Consider the following 23,584-nt stretch of genomic DNA (forward strand, 5'->3'; position numbering starts at 1 on the left):
AATGGAATCTTGAACGAGTCAATCAGGAATCACCCGATTAGCACTAGAGCACTAGTTAGGCGACCTGCCTGAGAGGCCCCTGCCACTCCCTAAAGGAAAGTCACTTTGTAATAACTTTTGCCTGGCACGAACTTTCTTGCTCCCACTCTTCTCTACCTAAAAAAAGTCTTGCATCTTGTACAACTCCCTGAGATCCCTTCTAACCACTAGATTGAATGCTGCCAGGTTCAAATCGATTTTTGCTCAAATTAACTCTTAACATGTTTAATAAGCCTCTATTTTATCTTTTGCCAGTACTTAGTATCAAGTTGCTTTGCCTTTTTTTTTTTTTTTTTACAATATCAAGCCACTTACTGCTATACAGAGCAATGTGAAGTGGAAAACTTACACTGCTTCATTGTATTTTATTTATTTCTTAATTGAATTTATTGGGGTACATTGGTTCATAAAACCATACAAGTTTCAAGTGCACATCTCAATACAACATCATCTTCACACTGCAGCGGGCGCCCGTCAGCCCAAAGTCTTTCTGTCCCCATTTCCGCCCCCCTTTGCCCCCTCCACCGACCCCCACCCTCCTTTTCCTCTGGCTAGCGCCCCACTATTGTCTGTGTCTATGTGTTTTACATATATTTTTGCATGTTTGTTTGTTTGGCTTAATGCCTTCACCTTCTTTCATCCACACTGCCTCATTTTAGTCACTTAAATACAAACAGAATTATTGCGCCTCCTCTCTCTGAGTTCTAGAAAACTGGAAAACCCCAATGACCATACATGAAAAAGGTAGAAGTGTCTCAGCTAGAGTCTGGGAACTGTCTTAGTGTGAGGTCTTCTGGAAAGACCTGGGTATTTCCAGCTTTCCATGCCCAGGGGCTTTCCTCACATCCCTGACCTGTTTATAGAAACTAAACTGCTTTGCCCTTCCAGGGTCTGACATCCATCATTTACCAGGTTCTTAGGTGACTCTGTGATGTCATCACCAGGTATATTCAAACGCCATCACAGGCATCATGATTACAAGAAATGACTGATTTTGATTATTCCTAGCTAGGAATAAACGTCCCTTTTCTAGTCAATTCTAGAGGGAATGATTTTTTTTTTAACCTTTGCCTAAGGTCACACTTTTCATTGATTCTAGAGAGAGAGGAAGGGAGAGGGAGAGAGAAAGAGAGAAACATCGACGTGAGAGAGAAACGTTGATGGGTTGCCTCCCGTACATACCCCGACCAGGATGGAACCCCCAAAACCCGGCTATGTGTCTGGCTGGCAATCAAACCCCAGGTCCTTGGGTGAACGGAACGATGCTCTAACCAAGGGCAGAGGTAATGATTTTTTTTTTCACATTTGAATTTCACTTCATTCTAGTTGCTCAGTTCCACATTGGAGCATTCTGAGAAGCTTTATTCACATAAGCAAAAGTGTGAAATATCATGTTAGAGCAGTCTTGTTACATGACCTTCAAATGACTTAGCTCAAAGAACAATAGAATGTTTACTAACAAGCCACATGAATTCAAAATTCTTAGAGAGTTAAATTGTATGAGAGCAATAGCAGCCTGTCTCCTCCTGGAAAAATCCTGGTAAAGTGACATCATCTAAATTTGCCCAGCCAGCTGTCTGCGGATAACTCATGGACCCTAAGGCATTGTGGGTAGTAAGCCTGTATTAATTCATTCACTGGAATTGAGCCTATTTGAAATAGTATTTGCATTGTCACTTTTTTCATATATTTTCTGTTGACATGAGCACTTTAGGTTTCATCTTTTATTTTTGCACTTCGTATACATGCTGGCATGTGTGGCTCTGTCAGCATTAGTTATATTGTTGACCCAAATTAATCCCCACTCTTTATTATATACTTCGCTCATTTTGATAGTCACACTCCTTAAATCATTTCCCTAGCAGGTGCCTAATTTCTTATACTTACTAGTCACCGACTCACGAACAACACTGCCAACCTCAGGGTGTCCTGGGAAGTGTCTTTCAATGTGAAAAATTGTTCACAGTGGTATGAAGCTGGGGGACCCACAAGAAATCAATGAAACAATATTTGCTTGCGTTGCAAGCTGGGAAAGAAAGGACTATGTTGTTGAGATGTCCCAACAATTATGAGAAGGATGTTTTAGTTGTTTTAACAAAAGCTAAATGAAAGCAGGCATTTTATGAGAGCTCTTGGGGGTTTCCAGGAGAGTGGGATCAATGCATCCTCTCCAAATAGTTGAGCAGCGACTCACTGATGAAATGTCAGCTGGTCACAGTTCACTCATTGTCTGATACCCTCGCCTGGGACACATGCTCACTCCGGAAGACCCTTTTGTCCCAAGGTCACTTTGAGATCCCTCACTCCCTGGTTTTCTTTTGTGGGTGAATGTCACCAGTGTTCTGATGACCATATGTTGGTTATGTGATCAAAAGACATTGTTAACCCACTCATTTGGGTTGCAAATTAATAGCAGCTCAGAGAAGCCAGGAAGAAAAACCCTCTTTAGAGAAAAATCTTGATATTTAAAATCTGGAGGAAGGGCTCTTCCTTTTGATCTCTGAGCAGCTCAAGACTCCAATGCCCAAAGCTCAGAAGTCTCTTGAGCTATAGAATGGGCTCCCCATCTGGTCAGCTTTCAGCAGGATGAGATGACATCCATTAAGCAAATTGGAGCAGTTTCCATGTTGCCAGAGGACCAGGCAGTTTCCAGGAAAGCAAGTCACTAACAATGCCTCTTGCCACACTCAGCTTGCTCCCCACTCTTATCACCACTATGGAAAATGTGAAATGTTTGGGGAAGACCAGCATTACCCACAAACAGCAGTTGGAACTTATCTACCAGGTTCCTCCAAAATCCACCTTCAGTACTGTGCTGGAAATTTAACCAATGAAGAGCTTTTATTTTCACCACTTGATTGCATTGTTTTCAAAGATTTTGTTTATCAAACTATACTTAATATTTCCTCCTTTGATACAGTGAAGACTAATAGAAGTTCCAAGCAAGTCTTCTGTTTTGTTTAGCTCGTCCAACATTAGCATAGGTAAATGAATGCTGTTTTTGTCTTTGGTTTGAAAAGCTGCTTTTATTGAGCCCAAGAAGTCCAGGAACCCCAGACTGTTATAAGCTACCAGGTGTCATTTTAGCTTGTCATGAGCACTTATCAGAACCTTTCTTGCAAGCAATGTCAGCATAAAGAAGAATATAGGAGGAGACCAAAGTCCTAATACACTGGGAAGGGCATTTCTGAAAAGCAAGGAAAGAAGGGAGTTATGGACATACTGGGACAAGAATAAAGAGACAGAGAACTGAAAGCAAACTTCACCTGGTTACAGTTTCATTAAAGAATATTTTACACACAGATCCTCTTAATTTTTGGATTTAGAAATTCATGAACACATGAGTACCTAGAACAGTGCCTGACACATAGCAAGTGCTCAATAAATATTTACTGGTGAGTGGTGGTAAAAAGAGAGGAGAGGAACTTTTTAGTTCTTATAGCTACTGTTTTATGTTCTTTAAAGTTGCCATGATAGAAAAATAATAAACTTTGCATTAAAAAGGTAAGAAATAAAGAAAATAATATGGCATTTAATGGGCAGGAGAACCCAGAATCTGAGCAGCAGGGCGTAAGATGACTTCCCCAAAGCAGATCCTCAGCCCCATATAGCAATGAGCCCGGGCAACCCAGCCAGATAATTGTTGTCTTTTATCATTTTTAAAAAATCTTTGGAAATCACTCATGCTCTCATGAAAAAGCATGTTGCAAAGCCATTAGAGAACAGAACATGATAAAAAAATGCCAAATAATTAGTTTGAAATATGTCTGATACAGCGTGTTAGGTGAAGAATGGAGTGTTATTCTGGAGAATTACAGCACAGTAACGCTGAGATGCAAAACCAAATGACACAGTGGAGAAAAAAAGATTTCTTCTTTTATTACATTTGGCTCAGCATTTATACTGAATGCCTGATGTATTCATTTATCCTAATGATCACACTGAATTCCATCAGAAGGCATAATTTGAAGCCTCGCATTTTAAATGTAACTGACCAACCGAGGTCTCTTAATGCAGTTATCTGTGTTCAGGGTGACAATGATTCCCCCGTCTGTTGAGTGCTGAGCAGAACACAGGACACAGATGCTCTACTCACATGAAGTTGAAGGTAATGATTACTTGTGAATTGGCACCTGAGTCAACATGAGCAAATGAAATGTGCCCAGAAAACTGAGGCTTCATATGACTTAAAGTAAGATATGTGAAAGTGCAGCATAGGTGTTTGTTGTGGTGGTGGTGTTATTATTACAAAGCCACTTGACAATGGTCATTATAGAAGTGGGAAACCATATCAGGAAAAGAGAATGGATGGACCTGGGGCCAGATGTTAATTTGTTTCTCTTCAAAAGCTCTCATTCATTCATTCATTCAGTCAGCACATCATTCATTCATTCACAAATTCACCAATATTTATGGCACACTGCAATGAGCTGGGCTCTAGGGGCAGAATGAAGACAACACAGTTACAAAGCTTCATCTTCTGTGCCAGAAGTAAAGAGTCCAGCAGCCAATAAAAAAAAAAAAAATGGATTTCAGGGATGATTCATTTCTGTAAATGAATTGGGGCCAGACATTTTTTCATGAACTTCCAGTCTAGGACAGATGAGGTTTTCGTCTATGAAAAATATGAGTATTTAAGTTTTATTCCCCAAAGGATAGTAGATTTTAGGCATTTCTTAAACTGCATCTGAGACTGAAAGACAAACATGGCTACAAGGCCTTTGAGACTTCCTGAGGAATTGACACTGCCCACTCCAAGGCCTTCTCTGACTGACCTGCACAAACGCCTGTTGACGCTCCATGACCACATGACACGGGCAGAGGCCAGCTGAGGTTGCATTTTGAGTCAAATGGCTTTAACTTTTCCCAGATTGGCAAATTTGTCTTTCCTGCTGTAGGTTCACAGGTGCCATTGGGAACCCATGGGCGACTCAGGAGCACTGCTCACCACGCAGCTTGGAGCCCCAGTAAACTTAGCTGCGCTGTAAATTTGCCCGTGACTGTACTTAACTTCTCCAACCCCCACATTTTATCAGATCCAACTACTAAACAGAACTACAAGTTCATGGTTATGGACTTTCTAACTATGCCATCTGCTCTGTTAGGGTCTTTTCTAACATATCTTCTTGTTTCTATGCTATTCTGAGCTGCCATTCTTCCTTGGTTTTGTCTTTTATCCTGAAAGTATAACACCTTTTCTCTTGTCTTCTCTTTTTTATTTGGTGGGACTATATTTGACAATTTAGAGTGGTCCACTAGCCTAATACCTATAAAACTGAGGAGTGTTAGAGGCTTTTCAGATTTATAGGTGTCAGAGCAAGATGATGACAGAACTTCAGAAATAGCCTCTTCCCATTTATGGGGCTCAAGATGGAATTAGCTTTCAGAGCTGAGGCAGAGATCGACTTTTATAAGCAGATATCCTGTGATTTATGGCCCTGAAGAAAAAGTACTGACCAAGGTGAAGACAAGGTCAGTATTCACACCAAAGAAATATGCCTGCGGGTAAACATCTCTGTGGTCACTTCTCCATTCACGAGTGTGGCTATAACACCCTAATTGTGGGTTTGGTTTCCTTTGGGCTATATTGAGCCCAAGGACTGAAGGGCAGGGAGGAAGAGGCAGGGAGGGGAAGGAAGGATGCATTTCCACAGGTCCTCTACATTGAAGGTGGTGGTTAATATGTGCCTGCAGCTACCCATTGACTCAACAAGAATTTATAGCATCCACTTTGTGCCAGGTCCTACGCGAGGTTCTAGGGAGAAAACTGAATGAAGTAGGCATGGCCTCTTTTTTCTCATGAAGGCCTCAGTGTAGTAAGAAAAAAGATTGAACAAGTCATTATAAATGGAAGGCTAATTATGAAAAAGGAGGTACAGGTGGCTGCTATGAGGACATATGATAATGGGTCCTGACCTAATTGGAAGGGGGAAGCAGAAGTAGGGGGCAGATGGGAAACAGCCTCATATGGACCTGAAATTGCATGAAAAGTAAGGAACAGTTTAGTGAGGCAAAGGGTGGATTGAGTCTGAGAATGATGGAGAAAGACAGACAAGCTGAAAAGAGCAACATGCTGGACTAATCGTTCAGACTAGTACAGGGGTCTGCTTAAACTATGGTCTTCAGGTCAAATGGTGCCAGTCCCTGTTTTTGTAAATAAAGTTTTATTGGAACCCAGCCATGTCTATTCACTTACATGTGACCTGAAGTCATTTTCACACTATAACAGCAAAGCTAAATGGTTACAAAAGAGACTGTGTGGCCTTTAAAACCTATCTGGCCTTTTACCAAAAAGAAAGTTTGCCAGCCTCTAGCCTAGAGCAAGCGATTGAGTCATGGTTAGTAATACTAGATGCGGTAACAAACACCCCAAAACCTCAGATACTCATCTGATAAAAGTTTCTCAGATAAGTTTGAGCAGCTAACCCTGGTAGCTCTTGTCCAAGCAGAAGCAGGAGCTATGGCTGAGGTTCCGCCATCCAGCAGCGCAGGCGGGGATATGCGCAGTCAAGGAGGTCACCGCTTTGGGGCCCAGGTATGGGAATGTTGTACATCGTTTTTACCCCATCCCATTTTTTAGTCATATGGTCTCATCAAAATTCAAGAAGAGAATGAAAAGGGATGTTTTCTGTGTGCCTGGGGGGGAAAGAAAACACTTTGGGGAATACAGAGCAGTGCCTCTGCCACTGCAAAGAAGACATATTTAAGGAACTGAAAAAAATCCCATGTGGTTGAATTTAGGTGGCATAAAATGAGGCTGACAGACAGAGAGGCTGGATTGTGGAGGATCTTGTAACCATGTAAGAGATTTTAGATTTTAACCCAGGTCCCAATTACTATTTGTGTTACTCTGATAAGTTATGCCACCCAGCTGATCTGATCCTCTGCTTCCTCATCTGTGAAAAGAGAATGGCACTACCCACTTTATAGAATTGGGTGGGCACAGAGAGATAACGTATTAGAGCTCTTAAAATATCACCTAGCACATGGTAAGCATGCAATAAATCGTGCTTGTTATCATTGAAACAGAAGAAACTCCCACTTCCCTTCTCCCAACCAAACTTCCCCACCCATAGTGCCCAAACTGTAGAAGATTCTTTGATGAGCATCACCGAGCTTCATTCGATAAGAAAGATAATTAAGACACTCTGAATAATTTTTCAACCATTCCACTGGCTTCTTCATATTTGCTACCATCTTTTCAGGGACACAATGACCTAGAGAACAATCAGGTCCTCTCTACTCACAGTAACTATTTGTGAACTAAAATAATTGCTTTCCCAAACTCTTTGCCCTTCCCATATCCAGATAAGATGTCAATGGAAGCCTGGGGGGGGGGGGGGGAATCTGTATGCATATACATATATATATAAATATATATTTTAAATGTATATATGTGTATGTATACACATATACACACAAAACTGAGTAGGGCAAGGCTGAAGTGATAAGATCCTAGTTCATCAGTTCATCACATATGCCTAACACCCTACACCTCTGTCCCCTGCTTAAGGTTCGTGTTTTTTTTTTATCTGCCTCAGCACCCATCTTGACCTTTGTTTTTCCTGCATCATTTTAAAGGAATGCTCCTGGCCTGAGGTTTCCGTATTCTGGAGGAAGAAAAGTTTTCCTAAGTCAGGAAAATACACTGAAAACAAAAAAAGGAAAGATAGGATAATGGGGAGAAATAGCAAAAATTTTGAAAAATAAGAGAAATGAGAAGGGATGAGACAAGCGGATATTAAAAGATTTAATGGAGTAATGGCATGGTTCCAACACAAGAATAATAGACATCAATGGAATAAATATAAAAGAAGTTAATATTTGCAACATAATTCAATCAAGTAACAAAGGATAAAATAAAATATAATGGTATAAATTATTAGCAATTTGGGGGAAAATGTACATACACACACACACACGCACACGAAGCAGGAGGTGTAATGAGTAAGGCAGAAGCCCCTATAGCCTGCATGCCTGGGATTAAATCCCAAATCTACAACTTTATTTAGCTGTGTTATTTAATCTTGCAAATTACACAGTCTCTTTGTGCCTAGTTTTCCTAATATATATTGTGGGGGTGATAATAGTATTTATCTTACAGGTTTGTTGTAAGGAGTGAGTGAGTTAAAACATGTAAAGCACTTAGAACAGTTTCTAACAAACAGTAAGCACTCAATACATGTTAATCATTGTTATGGGGAAAAATCATAATAAAAATTACGTTCATTTCAACATACATACTCCATATTCATTTCATTGTGCAATATGAACAGGGTTCTGAACAATTAGAAGCATGAATGATACATGGCCTTGTCTTTGGAGAGAAGAGCTTGCAATCTAGTATCAGTTAGGAATGTGTCCGCTCATTCCTGTCCTTCAAAGGTGAGTTTTGGGGCGAAATTGGAGTTCCCCAACCCGGCTTGAACATATTGCAGACCTAATTGCTTGTTCAGGTCGCTGGAAATGCATCCCGCAATAAATTCATTTTGTTCTCTCTGTGCATGCTGTCATTTATCATCGCAATACCATTCTTATGGGAAAACAGATTATGAGCAGTATAATAACTATGACTGAAAATAAACAAGACTATTTGCTTCTTGCTCGAAGGGAAATAAATCAGCCAGAAGTTGCATTTCCTGCTCCACCCTCAACCCCCAAAGGAGAGTTATCTACTACTGGAAAGTATCTGCAATTTAAAAAACTTGACCGTGTCTTCCAAAGTCAAGACAAATTATATCAACGCTACAGAAAATTTTCAAATATTTCAGTCTCTTTGCTGAGAACATAGGATGTGTCCCAACGCCTAGACATGTTTGTAGCAAACAGCACTCTGAGAAGTCCTCCTCCTAGCTTTGACCCTCTTACACCCTATGTTAGGACCCTCCACACAGTTACTTGACCAAATGACCAACACTTCCCTCGACATTAGGGAAATAACTCTTCCTCGAGCCTCTGAATTGTGATGGCAAATGAGCCTTCTCCTGAGGACTCCAAATTGTGATTTAGGATAGTGGGGAGTCACTGGGCGAGTGGGGAAGTTTGCCTCTTGCCCAGTTTGTAATTCTCTGGGCCTTGGCATCCTCATGGTAAGAGAAAAGAGTATATTGGAATGCTTTCTTAAAGTCATTTCCAAATTTGGCACTCTATGAAATGAACTTTCTGTACATTTTCATTCTTGGCTTGAGCCTGAGTTAATTATTAGTCCAGCTACTTACTTCAGAAGCCTTAACCTCACCTCAGTCTGCTTGGTCCACTCTGCATGAAAGTCTACCCAAGAATTGACCTCTCCCAGCTTCATCATGGCCCTAACATGATATTCCCTGAGTCCCCATTCTGCATATCCTGATATCTCTTCCTTCACTATGGAATGAACAGTTGCAACCTAGACACTCAGCCATCATTCAGGATAACTGGTACCTTTCAGCTAATCACTTAGCAACAGTTCTAGGATTCTGTTTGCCCATTTGGAAATAAAGATATCACCTATTGTTAATTCACAGGATTATTATGACTTAGGGGGAGGAATTAAATTAATTGTGAAAAGTGCTATACCAATGAAAATTAAATTGGGACCATTACTGAAATTACTTTTTCCCTGAAAACTTAAAGAAAACTATCAGCCACATGATAATACTTTTAATATTGTTATTATCACAGAATTAATAACAGTAAGTTCTTGGTGAGCTTAGCATCTGAAAACTTATTTTATGTTTTGAGCATTGGGAATTTAGAAACTCTATGGTCTGACATTGACTAAATGTGCCTTATTGCTTTCCTACACCATTTTCTGAGTGTCTGGCCACCCTTGAAGAAAATTGCCTTCTCTTTTCTAATGTAATTACAGTGCAATTACAAACTGCATATAATTTTGGCTGATTATGTAAATTAAACATATCCGTTTTTCATAACAGCAAACAGACTAACTAAACTAAACATACCAAAAACATAGTATGATTCCGATTCAATGAAATGTTAATGGAAATCTCATCTCTCACATTTTTAATAGTCACCTTTCACCACGCAGTTATCCCGTTACCACTCCCTCTTTGTTTATACACTGTTCCTTTTGTTCACAAGTGTGTCACACTCTTTTCACATTGAAGAATTCATTTTTCTTCTTCTTTCAAACTAGGAGGGAGTGAGTTGATGCAAACTTATCAGTAAAATAAAATAAAACAATATTTTAAATAAATTTGCTTGCTTCACTGAATTGCAGTTGATTTAATGTTCCCTATATCTCTCCTCTTTGCTGCCACAATCCTTCAAAGAGTATTTATCAAGAGCTGCCCCAGCACTTCTCAGAAAGGTCTCACCCAAAGGTCACCAACAGCCTCATAATTGACAGATTTAATGATCTCTTTATAATACCCACCCTACTTGATCTACAAATTTTGATACAAATGACCACTTCTTTATTGTGAAACTCACCTCCCTTGTTTTTTATAATAGACATCCCCCTGCCTAACTAACACCCATCCCACAGCACTTTATTTGGTTAAAAGTCTTGCACTTTGTGAGACAAAAGAGGGATCCATGAGTCCCCCACTTACAGAGGTAAGTCCAGTCTCTACTTTCTATGCTAGTCAGAAACCCAAGCCTAGTCAACCAACACATGGAATTCTACTGGCCTGAGGGACTTGTTCAAGAATTTCTATGTCAAGTCAATGAAATAGAAGAGCAAGATTGATAGGAATTGGGAGTAAGAAGTTCCCACTCAAATAGAAACACTGGAAGAAAGGCTTTGGTTGTACATGGATGAGAAGTCCAGAAATGCTATAGCCATTTCCCCTGAGAGAAGAGTGCATTTCTGAGAGAATCAGAAAGAAATGGAGCTGGATTTGCGACTAAAACACCTGTTCTCTGCTCTGTTTATCTCTGGAGTTTTGTTGTTGTTGCTGTTGTTACATGAGCAGATAAATCCACTTTATCATTATAGGCATTTTGAGTTTGACTGTTAATTGCAGCTGAAAGCATCATAAGTAACATGATTTCCACACACTGTTCTCTTCATTCTCTTTCTGCAATGCATATAATTCTTTCTGACCATGTCTCATACTAGTTCCTCTCTCCCATCCATCCGTTAAATATGACATGACCCAGCATTCTGTTCTTGGACTTCTTTCTCTATTCCCTTTCCTCAGCTTCAACTTTCACCTACTTTCAAGACTCCAAAATCAATAACGCCAGCCCAGACTTTTCTTCTGAGCTTAAGACACAGAATTTCAATTATTTCTTGTATGTCTTTGTGTTAAATGTTCCATCATGAGTAATCTGAAAATCTCTAACACTACATGCAAACTTTCCCCCAACCACCCTTTTCATGTGTTCCATGGCCTAGTAATATGGCATCACCATAACCTATATCTGAAACCAGAAACTTTGTTTTCCTCCTTGGCTGTTCCCTGTCGCTCCTCCCAAACAGTCATCGCAAGGTCCTGCCAAGTCTATCTCCTCCTTCTTTGTCAGGCACAGCCCCGCTGGTCTAGTTCACAACCACATCACTTTCATCCCAGCTGTGTCCCTCCAGTGCGTCCTCCAGCCCATTCTCCACGGTGCTACCAGTTATTCCTCCCAAATACCAACCACGTGGAGGCGTAAAACGGACCGTCCTTGCTCAGCATTATGCAACAGCTCCCCATCACCTGCAGAACAGAGCTTATACAACTTACCTGGCTCTGTAGAGCCTTCCCCGACTGGATCAGAGCTTACCTATTCAACCTTAACTCCAGGCGCCCCCTGAAGACTAAGCCCATCCTTGGTATCCCCTGAATAAGCACAAGCCTGCGTGTTCCTGCCCTGTTCCTCTCATTTCCCTCTGCCTTGAATACTCGCCCCTTGTTTCTAAAGCTGGTGCATTCAAGGTCCAGGCACATCATCCATTCTAGAAAAGCCTTCCTGGGCACCCAGGCAATGTTATTCTTTCCTCACCTTTTGTAACTCTAGGAGCATAACTATCATACGATGCAACATATGCTGTGATAGATTAATGTTCATTAATAAATACTGCACCACTCCTAGTTTATTTCTTAAGGTTATGAATCAAGGCCTTTGATTTTTAACTGTTTAAGAGCTATTGTACCATCTGACCCATAAAGGATGATCAAAAGTTATTTTTCAATTGAAAGAATGAAGAGAAAAAAAGAAAGTCATGGGGTTAGTAGTTAGCTATGGTGTAACCTCCCTGGATTCAGGGTCTTAATTTGTAAAATGAAGTAAGTTTCTTCCTGCTCTAAAAACATTCCATGATTTTATGAAAATATTACTAGGAGCAACCCAGTGATTGATTGTATCATAATATAGTAACCTAATATTAAATTTCACAAACTATATTCTGGTCAATCATGTATAAATTCAAAGATATAAAATGTCTTTCTTTTTCTTAAAATGTGTTCTCCAGTTGCTGGGTGAAATGTGTTAGTTCTGGAAAGAAGCCAGTACTAGGTTTGGAGAAGAGTTAAAAACCAATAGAGACATTATTTTTAATTGTATTAAAAGCATCTTGTAAGTTTCCCATCAGTTATACCATAATTTCTCTCCATTAATCATTGAAAGACAAATGTTTGCATGTTGGTCTGTTGCAGCTAAAATCTGGATATAGAATGTGTCCTATTCTCTTCAAGCCTTGTCAATCTAAGACACACAAATATAGAATCATGCAGGGGTACAGGCACACATATATCCACAAACACACACTCGCCTAAAAAAAGACAGGGTTTGAAATAAAAAAATAATTTGATGCAAGGGGAAAATAAATGTAGGTGAGTACATATCTGCAGAACATTTTGGGGTAAGGGATTCAAGTCAATGATGAATGGTGAGCGTAGGAACTTAAATGGGCTAAATATTTCTTCTTCGGGACCAGGCAGGGGGATGGGTAGTATTGTCAGGCTGAAAAATCAAGACATAGGTCTAATTCTGGCTCTACCATTAATATATTCGGCGACCTTGGTTAAGATAATTATTCTCTAGGATCTATTCTTGGACCAGGTTAGCCACTCACACTCTACCTATTATTACAGTGTGGTTCCTCCCAGAGCTAACCTTCACTGACTTCCCTTTTAATATTATGCCCTTGGTTTTCATGAAAGACCATTACAAGAAAAAAAAACATAAATTATTCTAATTCTAATTATTATAATATGAAGTATTCTACTTCTAACTTAAGTATAAATCTGTATATAACAAGAGAAGGCACAAGATATTTATTTCCTTGTTATAAAATTCCACATTAAAAAATTCTCATTGAATTTTTTTTATACTCACCTGAAGATATGTTTATTGATTTTATAGAGAGAGGAAGGGGGAGAGAGACATCAGTGGTTGCCTCCCATATGCACCCCAACCGGGGATTGCTCACGCAACCTAACCAGAAATCAAACCCGCAATCCTTTGGTCCATGGGATGGTGTTCCAGCCAACTGAACCACCCAGCCAGGGTAAAATTCTCATTTAATTTAAGTGCAGAAACACTGCCTCCTCTTCCTCAAACTTACCCCAGCAGTTATATGTTAATACATTTCAGATTTTCCCTGGTCCCAGAATACCCAAAGCCTCTTTTTTCTTTCTTTTTTGACTTTAATTCTAATTATAAAAGCAATATAGATTTATTATATATACAATTCTGCAACTCAAAGTTAATTATTTCAATGTTTTAATAAATGCCCCTCAAGTTTTCTTCCGGGTAATTTTTGTATCCAGTTGAAATCATACTATATAGGCAATTTTGTGTGCCCCCTAATTCTTGCATAACATTATGTTAGCATTTTCCCCTATCATTAGCAAAATTACTTCAAATTTGTCATTGTTAAGACAGATCCCAAATTAATGTACAGTCAGAACAGTAATATCAGCTTCCATGGTGAGCATTATGCTCTTTAATCTTATCTCCAGGCCTACTGCTACTGTACACATCTTTTGTTGTGACTTCAAATCCCAATTAACATTATATTAAATTAAAGAAGCCTTTGAAATCTCCTAATTGCAACTATTATTCTATTCTTGTATCTTCTACCATATACACAGAGGTATCTTGAGAGAAAATATAAAAGGTATTTATTTCCATTATGATCAACTTAAGTACTTTAAGTCCTCATACATAGTTTTCTCTTTTTTAATTTAAGTAAGTAATAAAAAACAACCTGACCAGTAAGAAATCACTGTTAAAAATATATAAATAAAAGCAGGAAGACTCATTTGACTTACTTCTTAATGAACCCATAGGGGCTCCTCAGGATGACCACTTTCTTTCCTAAGTGTTACAAACCATTTAGTTAATATCCTGCTGTAGAAATTTTCTCTCTTGTATAAGACTTGTGAAATCTCTCTTTTTCTTCCTTTTATCTTTACTCTCCTGGCACATCTCCTGTTTTTTAATTTCCTCAGACATCACTAAGAGTGGTTATATAGTCACAAAATCAAGTCCTTTGGTTGTCTTTCATAGAAATCAGCATTCTTGATTAAAAGACAAAACTCATTCTAGCTCATTTGGCAGAAAAATTATTACTGATTGAATTTATTAAAAGGGGCTTGTGGAATCTCCATGAGGATTAGAGAAATGGGCTTAGGAGCAAGCAGTCAGCAACAATATGCAAATAGTTGGGGGCGGCAAGGGAAATATACGAGGATGGCTGTTAGGTTATCTAGTGACATTTTCTGATGTACTGTCATGGATCTTCTTTTAGTGACTAGAAACTGAATTTTCATATCTAGATCCACATTTTACCATTATGTTCTTTTCTCTTTCACATACACACACACACATACATACATATATGTGTGTGTGTGTTTCATATGATATATATAGCTTATTTATGTACTATATTGACATATAACATGTTAGTACATATGTCATACATATTGTAGTTATAGACAATAAATGGAGAAGTGTTTTGGGAAGTCAATAATGTCCAAAGGCAGCAATTTTAAGTCATTACCTGTCAGTTTACTTAAGGCCAAAGCCAGGATAGCTCGTCCTTGTCAAGCTAATAAGAGTCTAGGCACAAAGCAGGGACCCAGTACTGACAGACCAAGTGGACTCCAGGCAGCAAGAACAGCCCAAGAGTAACAGGATAGGCAAGAGGCAAAGGACCCAAGACAAATGCAGCCTTAGGTGGCTCTAAAATAGCTGCCACGTAGACTTACGTGCGGCCTCCAGAGAAGCCTTCAAGGTCATACCTCTTTTTTTATACCAAAACAATGTCAGGAAACTTACCCAAAGCTTGAAATTGAGGCAAAAAGGTGTGTGGCATGTCCTTTCAATATTATATGGGGGCAAAGGACACCCAAGGATTACCTAGGGGAATATATTTAGTTCATCTCATTTTTTACTATAGATTAAAACTTCCAGGCTATTGTTAACTTTTGATTTTTATTGGTTAGAAATGCAAATAATTTCTGTCTAGTAGAAGAGACCATCTGAAAGATTTATGGCTTGCTTGACATCAAATAGATTTATATTTAACTCTGCAATCTTACCCTACTATTTTCTTGTTAAATTATGCATAAATACCCTTAGTTTCTTAAATATTCTTCAAAGTGGTCATAATATCTGGCTCCTTCACTAACTAATGAGTTATTTAATAAAAATAAAAGTAGAAGCCCTAGCCAGTTTGGCTCAGTGGTTAGAGCGTCCGCCCACGGACTGAAGGGTCCCTCGTTTAATTCCTGGCAAGGGCACCTACCTCAGTTGCAGGCTCGATCTTTGGCCTGCTGTCAGGGTGCGTGCCAGAGGTGACCAATCCATGTGTCTCTCTCACATCAATGTTCCTCTTTCTCTCTCTCCCTCCCTTCCACTCTTTCTGAAAAAGCAATGGAAAAACTATCCTCCTGTGAGGATTAAAAAATGATAATAAATAAATAAAAATAGAAGTATAATTCCTCCCCACCCAATTCCATTTGACCCAGTTCTTCTCCCCAAAGTATTTCTGGAAGTCCCTATGGCATGCTTTTCTTTTCTTTTCTTTTCTTTTCTTTTCTTTTCTTTTCTTTTCTTTTCTTTTCTTTTCTTTTCTTTTCTTTTCTTTTTTCTTTATTGTTGAAAGTATTACATACAGATGTCCCCTTCCCCTTCCCATTCATCGCTCCCCCCACCAACCAGGCCTTCTCCACATTATTGCCTATGTCCACAGGTCATGCATATATGCATCACGTTCTTTGATTAATCTCCACCCCCCCTTTCCCTCTGAGATTCCTCAGACTGCTCCATGGTCCTTTATCTCTGTATCTATCTTGCTCGTCACTTTATTTTGATCACTAGATTCCACATGTAAGAGAAAGGCATGCCTTTATTTCCACTAATGGATCCCGTTTGTCCGCCGTCTGCATGGTCGGCATGTGGACCTGGTTCCGAGCTGTCCAACTCCACAGCTCACCTCTAGCCATCTCAGAACCAGCCTTCTCAAGTGCCTGTTTATCTCCATCCCTGCTGACCTGAGCGTGCACAGGGCTCAACCTGGAACTCCCAAAACAGACCTGAGACTAGGTTGTCACATACCACACAACAGGCTTCGGCTGAAAGCTGGAAGGCCTAAGGGAGTATTAACAGGCATGCTTGTGTGCACACACACACACACACACACACCCCTCCCACTTGCAGAACTACCTTCCTGTTTTGCTCCCACCTCCCAAGATGCCAACACTAGGCAACCAGCACCTCCCCTTAAGAGAGCCGGGTCCCATAGCCCCTCCTTCCAACTCAGACATCCCACTTCCAGCCAAGCAGCAAGCCCTCCTCAGAGGCCTCAGTTTCATCTCCATGGGGCTCCTCCTTTACCAATTTAACTTTTAACTATTCCAACCTTTTTTCATTGTTCCCTGAGCTCTAGAGGTGATAGTTGTTTCCGTTGCTACCTCTGTGAAACTCTTTTAGTCACCTAGTTAACAACATTTAGTCTGATTAATAATCTTTTTATTGAATTCTCTGGTTAAGGTAACTGGTGTGGTTCTGTTCCTGGCTGATATGATGGCAGAGTGAGGTTCCAACCCAGGCAAGTTGGCATCAGAGGCTCTGGTCTCACCACCACCCAGAGTAAAGAAAAACATCAACAAAAGTAAAGCAAGTTTCCTCCTTCCCCTGTCATCACAGGCCAGCCTCCCCTCACACATAATCTCAGAGATGCTATTGTACCCCTGAGGAAGACAACCTTTGACCTAACTACATAGAGCCATTCAGCTTCTCCCTGTCTCCTTTCCAACTCAAGATCTGGGCTTTAGCTTTGCAAAACCTATGGGGTGTTTTTCCAAAACAAAAGAACTGTTGGCCCCCAAAGGTGCAATCAAGTCTCCAGCCCTAACAACACAAGGAACATTAACATTTTGAAAAGAAAGCTGTTGTTTTTCTTAGGTTTCATATATCTCAGGGCCACTTCCTTAGGGGAACTCAAGGTCAACACATTTTCTTCTCAAGAGCCTCTTCAAGGGAAACACACTTTTAAGCACAAGGTGTAAGGTAACTGGGACATCCTGAAATGGGGCTGCAGAGACCAAGTCCCCACCCCACCTCACCCTCCCTCCCACCAAAGCAAACATCAGTGGTCATGGTGGTTTTACCTGGAATATTTACTTGATTCATTAAAGCTGCTTTGGCAGCAAATAACAGAAATAAAATTAATAATTCAAGCTAGCTTAAACAACAAAAAAATAGATTTGGTTATTTGAATTCAGTGGTGTTTCACAGAACTTCGGGGCAGATTTCAATGCTGCTGGCCTTGGAAAACGATGAGAACTTGAAACTAGGAAGGCATCCTGACTCTTTTCCCCCTGCTCTCTGCTCTAATTATTATGCCAGTTCTCTCTTCTCACCTTCATCTGCTCTTCCAACACACCTCTGCTCTTACATGAGTGAGCCTGCTCATGAGCAAGCCTCTGGAGACACTAAACTCTCCTGAGTCCCAGCTCAGGGCCCACTCCTGTTCAAATCAATTTCTCAGGAGTCAGGTTCATGTTTTACAAAACAGGGAACCGAGTTCTTCATCTGGGGAGGCAGTGAGCAGAGAAGGAACGATCATTAATTCAGTCAGATGGTGCTCCCTCTCCATAAGGTTCCTACTAGATTTGTCATAAATATCTCAGTGGTTATCTATTATTCAATTTTATGGCAGCTATTCAGTTTCAGAAAAAATTATTCACTAAATGCCATCAGCTGTAATATTCTGAATGCTTAAAGAAAATTAAATTTCTAACTAATGCTGGAATCCTTGATACAGCCACCTTGCTTCAAAAATTAGAGGCAAAACAGAAAGTGTAATGAAGGAGGAAAACTTTACTGAGGCATTTGGTACCCTGTGGACATCATACCTGTTAAGCCAGATTTACTATTATTATCATGTGTACAACTGCATGATCTCAACAAGTAAAAGACAATATGATTATAATGTTTATCCCATACAGTAAGGTAAAGAGCTTTGGGTAAGGGGAGAGGAAAGGTAGAGGGAAATGATGTTTGTTCCTTGCTGAGAAACATGCTAGAGGCCCCGAGCAAGAAGAGACCCATCCCCTGTGAGTCGTTCCCAAGGCCTAACCAAGGGCAGACTGACTCTCCCTACCCGGAGGGGCCTTCGTGAGTAGGGAGCTTCTTTGGCCTCCACTCCTAAGAGAGCGTGTTCTTCATGCCAACTTCATTCATTCCCAGCCTATGACTCTCCATGCCTCTTAGACTCACGCACCCTGGCAGCACAGTAGATGCCCTTGGGGCACCGCTTCAGCACAGGGTGAGACCTTGTCTGCTCTGGACAATGTACCCTCCTCCCCACATGCCAAGCCCACCTCAGCGAGGAAATTGGGCAGCCCCTCTCTGGGTCCACAGGCACAGTTTGGAACCATTTGCCCCAGCTTGTTGTTCTAGCCCAAGTAGCATCCTCTCAGGTCCTAACTCAGTTTTGTCTCATGACTCACCCGTTTCTCCCCGGATGAACACCTGAACTGGCTCCCTTCCTCTAGGCTTCTCACATCAGGGGCAAGGGCAGTGAGAGGCAACACTGTCAGAAAGGAGATCCAGAGACAACTTAGACTAGGAGGGGCCCACAAGTGCCCAAACCTGAGCCCTAGCCCAGTAATTCATTTTTGTTCCAAGTCTTTCTTAATAGCTAAAGAGACCAGGCCCAAACATTTTACCACTAAGAAAAAAATTAAGTAATAGATGATATATAGATAGATAGAGGATAGACAGATAGAATACTAAATATATGATATACATTATACATATCACATGCATATATGTATGTGAGTATGTGGGTGTGTATACTTTTTAAGAGGTCTGTAAAATTCCGGTGGTATGAACTCTGTTACCCTCCCCCTGCCCCCCCAAGGGAAGAGTCATTTCTATCTATTTTTAAGTCAACATTTCAGGATTATATTAGTGAAAGCCTAGGACCTCACACCAAAAAAGGCAAAAAAGACAGAATGGTCAAATTAAATAGTAATAATAACTGCCATTTGTGAGTTTTCACTGAACACCAGGCACTCTGCTGAGGGTCTTATTGAATTCCTTCATTTACTCCTCACAACCGTAGGAGTTCGTACTATTAGTATTTGCATTTCATAGATGAGGAAATAAAAGTTTGAAAATCAAATTACTCGCAGGGTCATGGAGCTAGGAGGAGGGAGGGCTTCCGATTTCCACCTGTGCTCTCCGAAAGCACACCTTTCCCTCCTCAGCTTATCCCAACTCTTACCATCAGATCTGGGGCAGCGTAAAATTAGTCCAACAGCAGGCACCTCCCTTGTGAATGTCACCTCCCTGACATCCTGAAGGGTGCAGATGTGCCGGCCACCCATGGTGCCTCTAGTATTTCACCCACAGGCAACGTATGTGTCTCCACTCCCTGCCTGTGACCCTCACCATCCACCATCTCAAAAGAGTGAGAGAGAGAGAGAGAGAGAGAGAGAGAGAGAGAGAGAGAGAGAGAGAGAGAGAGAGAAGAAGAAGAAGAAGAAGAAGAAGAAGAAGAAGAAGAAGAAGAAGAAGAAGAAGAAGAAGAAGAAGAAGAAGAAGAAATGAGAGGGGCAAGAAGGGGATAGAACATCTCTCTGGAATAAACACCCCCAAAGTGAGTTATTCTAGAGAGGCCAGGGGCTGTTTAAACTCTGAAGTGCTCTGCTCTACAAGTCCTCGGTGGCCTCATTTTACAAAGAGTGGACAGTTCTATTGAGATCAGCTTCGTCTAAGCATTAGTTAATCTGGTGCCCGGCCTGCTTGCTGGCGCCTGGCCTTGGGTGGCGGTGCCCGAATGCAAGCGCAGAGGAGAGGCCAGCCAGGGGCCCTCCTGGGGTTGGTCTAGAGGGGCAGGGGAGTCACCTGTGAGTCGCCATGCCGGCCTGCCGGCCTGCGGGGCTGGGGCTGGGCCACTGGCCACACACCCTGGGAGGCAGGGGGAGTAAACGGAGGAGGAGCCCACAAGGCTATTAGCAAAAGACAGTGGCTCACTTGGCAAACAGCGTAGCAAAAACTGGACGTAAATATAATAGAAAACTGTTTTGGAGCAGCTGGTCAACCCTTAACTATACCGGGACGGTTCTTATTAGAGAAAGAGTATTGACTAAGTTGTGCGGAAAAAAAGCCCAAAACAAGGCAGTTTTTCTTATTTAATGATATTCTTGTATGTGGCAATATTGTCATCCAGAAGAAAAAATATAGCAAACATCTTATTATTCCCCTGGAAAAATGTCCCTATTGATTCCGTCAAAGATGAGGGAGACTAGAGGAATGCATGGCTTATCAAATCACCACCTAAATTATTTGTAGTTTATGCTGCTGCTGCCACTGAGAAATCAGAACGGATGAATCACATAAATAAATGTGTTATTGATTTACTCTCCAAAATTTCGGGAGGCACCCCGTAATGAACATGCTGTCTGGATCCCTGACTCTGAGGAAACTATATATATGACTTGTCAGAAAGCAAAATTCACACCTGCTAATCGTCTTCACCATTGCCCCAAATGTGGTTTTGTTGTTCTCGGGCCCTGCTCTGAAAAGAGATTTCTTCTTCCCTGCCAGTCCTCTAAGCCTGTGCAGATTTGTGACTTCTGCTATGACCTGCTTCCTACTGGGGACATGGCCACGTGCCAGCCTACCAGATCTGACTCTTACGGTGAGTTGTTGAAGTCTCCTTTAAATGATATATCTGATGATGGTGATGATGATGATAGCAGTGACTAAGGACATATGTTGAAATATTTAATTGGGTGTGACCATCTGAGAAGTCAGCCTCAGGGGGAATGTAAAATTCTGAGTTCTCTCTCAGTTTGGCTCTAGTCATGAATTTGTCTGAGAAACTTTTAACCTGTATGCCTTGATACAGTCTATAGAAAATAGGTCCTGTTGCCCTGGTGGGATGGCTCAGTTGGTTAGAGCGTCATCCCAATGTGCCAAGGTCACGGGTTCCATAGCCGGTCAGGGCACATTCATCAACCAATGGGTGCATAAATAAGTGGAACAACAAATGGATGTGTGTCTTTCTCCCCAATAAATAAACATTTCAAAAAGGAAAAAAGGTCTTGTTATCATTCCCTTCAAACCCTCCCCCCGCCACCCCCCAGCTCCCTCCTCTGCCACAGGGACAGCCGATTGCAAATACAGCAGATACATGTTTGGCTTCTTATTCTTGTTTAAGTTTAGATTATTTTCTTGGAAGATTGGGAAAAGTACTTATTTAATAGATCATGTACTACATTGTTGTTTATTATATGCTCTGTTATATGGAAAAACCAAAAGCAAAGGGTGATGGGAAAAGGAGTATAATGTGGTTAGTTGATAATATTATTAGTTTTTTCCTAACCATTCCGTGTAACGGTTAAGACACCAATAACAAAAATGCATGATTTGGAAATACTTAGGTTTTTTCCTGTGTAAAGTGATGCCTTATCATAATAGCACTGTTACATGAAATAAAACCCTATCTTCTCACTTTTAGTTTGTTTTAAAAATACACTTAGGCTCTTTGAGGTGATAAGATGAGTGTTTATGAATGGGTATAATTAGAAAATACCTGTCATCTGACAGCTACAAATAACCAAATTTAGAAGTTCTTCATATAAATATTTTTCCATAAAGTAGTTATGATTATATTTTTATGTTTCATAGGTGCCAAATTATAATTGTCAAATATAAATTTTAAATTAATAGGAGGTCATTATTAGGAAATTGGTTTGGAATTTATCCAATAAAGAATTGTCATACTGTATTAGTTTCTATTTTTAGTAAGACATTTGTAGGTATAAATTCATCTGCTTTAACATTATTTCTAGCATGAAAAATCTTATAAAATCCTTGAAATAGATTAAAATCCTATGATAGAGCACAAATCCACTTACACTAAGATTTAGAAGAAATAATATGTAAGAATTGTCAAGACAGACCAATTAAGTTTGACTAAACTTCTATGGAAGTATTGTCTATTTCATTGTGACACTATCTTGAATTTACAAATGCAGTGTTACATTTCATAAAGTTTTGTAAAGTCCCCAACAATATTTCTATTTTTGTAAAACAATTGTATATTTAATCTGTTTAATCCATTTCTGAAATCATTTTGCAATGTATGGAACTAGAGTAGCAATTGATCTTTCTAAATTGTGAACTCTACTGAGTCAGTCTAGATTGCTTTTGAGAAGAGGTAATTTTTCATTCTGCTTTGAGGCAGCCATTAGGTTGAAAGTATATTTATCACATAAAACTTGATGCATTTTGCACTACCCTCTCTATTTGTATGCTGCAAATAACTACAGTTTTTCAAATAATAATAATAAAATCAGTCTAAAGATTGTTTTAAATTCTAAATTCTATTGTTTTTAAACCTTTAAATCTGAATATAGTGCATATGTTCTGAGAGGATTCTTTGGTTTGGTTAAGGCGCTAACTTTAGAGTTAAATTGTGAAAGCATCTGAGATATGTAGATCTCCCTGTAGGAAATGCGAGAGAAAGGCATATAAGTCTGTTTGTTTCAATATCAGATGGACTTTTGTTTCCAAGTAATATATCATATAATCAACATATCTGAAAAGGAACATGAAACCTGAAAAGTGCTCATGGAGACTTAATGGTACATAGGAACTGAGCAGATTTAGGAACCAAGGGGAAATGTTCTGCAATAAAGTTTATATTGTCAACCCCTTGACTTTTTTTTACAATTAAAAAGTATATAAATAAATAAGCATTAATTAATCTAGGTGAATACAAGCACGTGATAAAAGTGAACCCTCTCAAACTCTTAAGACCAGATTCCTATGGTTCCATTAAAAAGAGATATGTCAACAATGACTGCGGCCTGTGAGAAAAGCACAGACAGGTCTCAAAAGTGCCAACTAATAAGGCAGCTCAGCTACCTTTGGGGAGTAGCCACGGTTACAATTTTGAACATATTCCCCAGCATTGCTCTTTCCTGCTTGCCTGTCTTATTACGTTTGAATCACTGGCGAGAGAATAAATTCATGACTTACTAGATCTTTGAAAATTTCATTTAGAAACTCCTCAGTTTGGCTTTCTTACTAAATTCAAGTATATTTTATTTCATTAACACTATATTTTATTATTGTTTAATTGTAT

The 23,584-nt window shown here is 40.0% G+C and overlaps 1 pseudogene across 1 annotated transcript; it reads left to right on the forward strand.

Moving 5' to 3' along the window:
• Positions 1-6,499: 6,499 nt before the first annotated feature.
• LOC308553626 (pleckstrin homology domain-containing family F member 2 pseudogene) lies at positions 6,500-21,198 on the forward strand (annotated as a pseudogene). The gene is made up of 2 exons: positions 6,500-6,574; positions 20,446-21,198. The product of its transcript is annotated as a pleckstrin homology domain-containing family F member 2 pseudogene (transcript).
• Positions 21,199-23,584: the final 2,386 nt, after the last annotated feature.

Source organism: Miniopterus schreibersii (assembly GCF_964146895.1).
Source record: "Miniopterus schreibersii genome assembly, chromosome: 2".
NCBI lineage: Eukaryota > Metazoa > Chordata > Mammalia > Chiroptera > Miniopteridae > Miniopterus > Miniopterus schreibersii.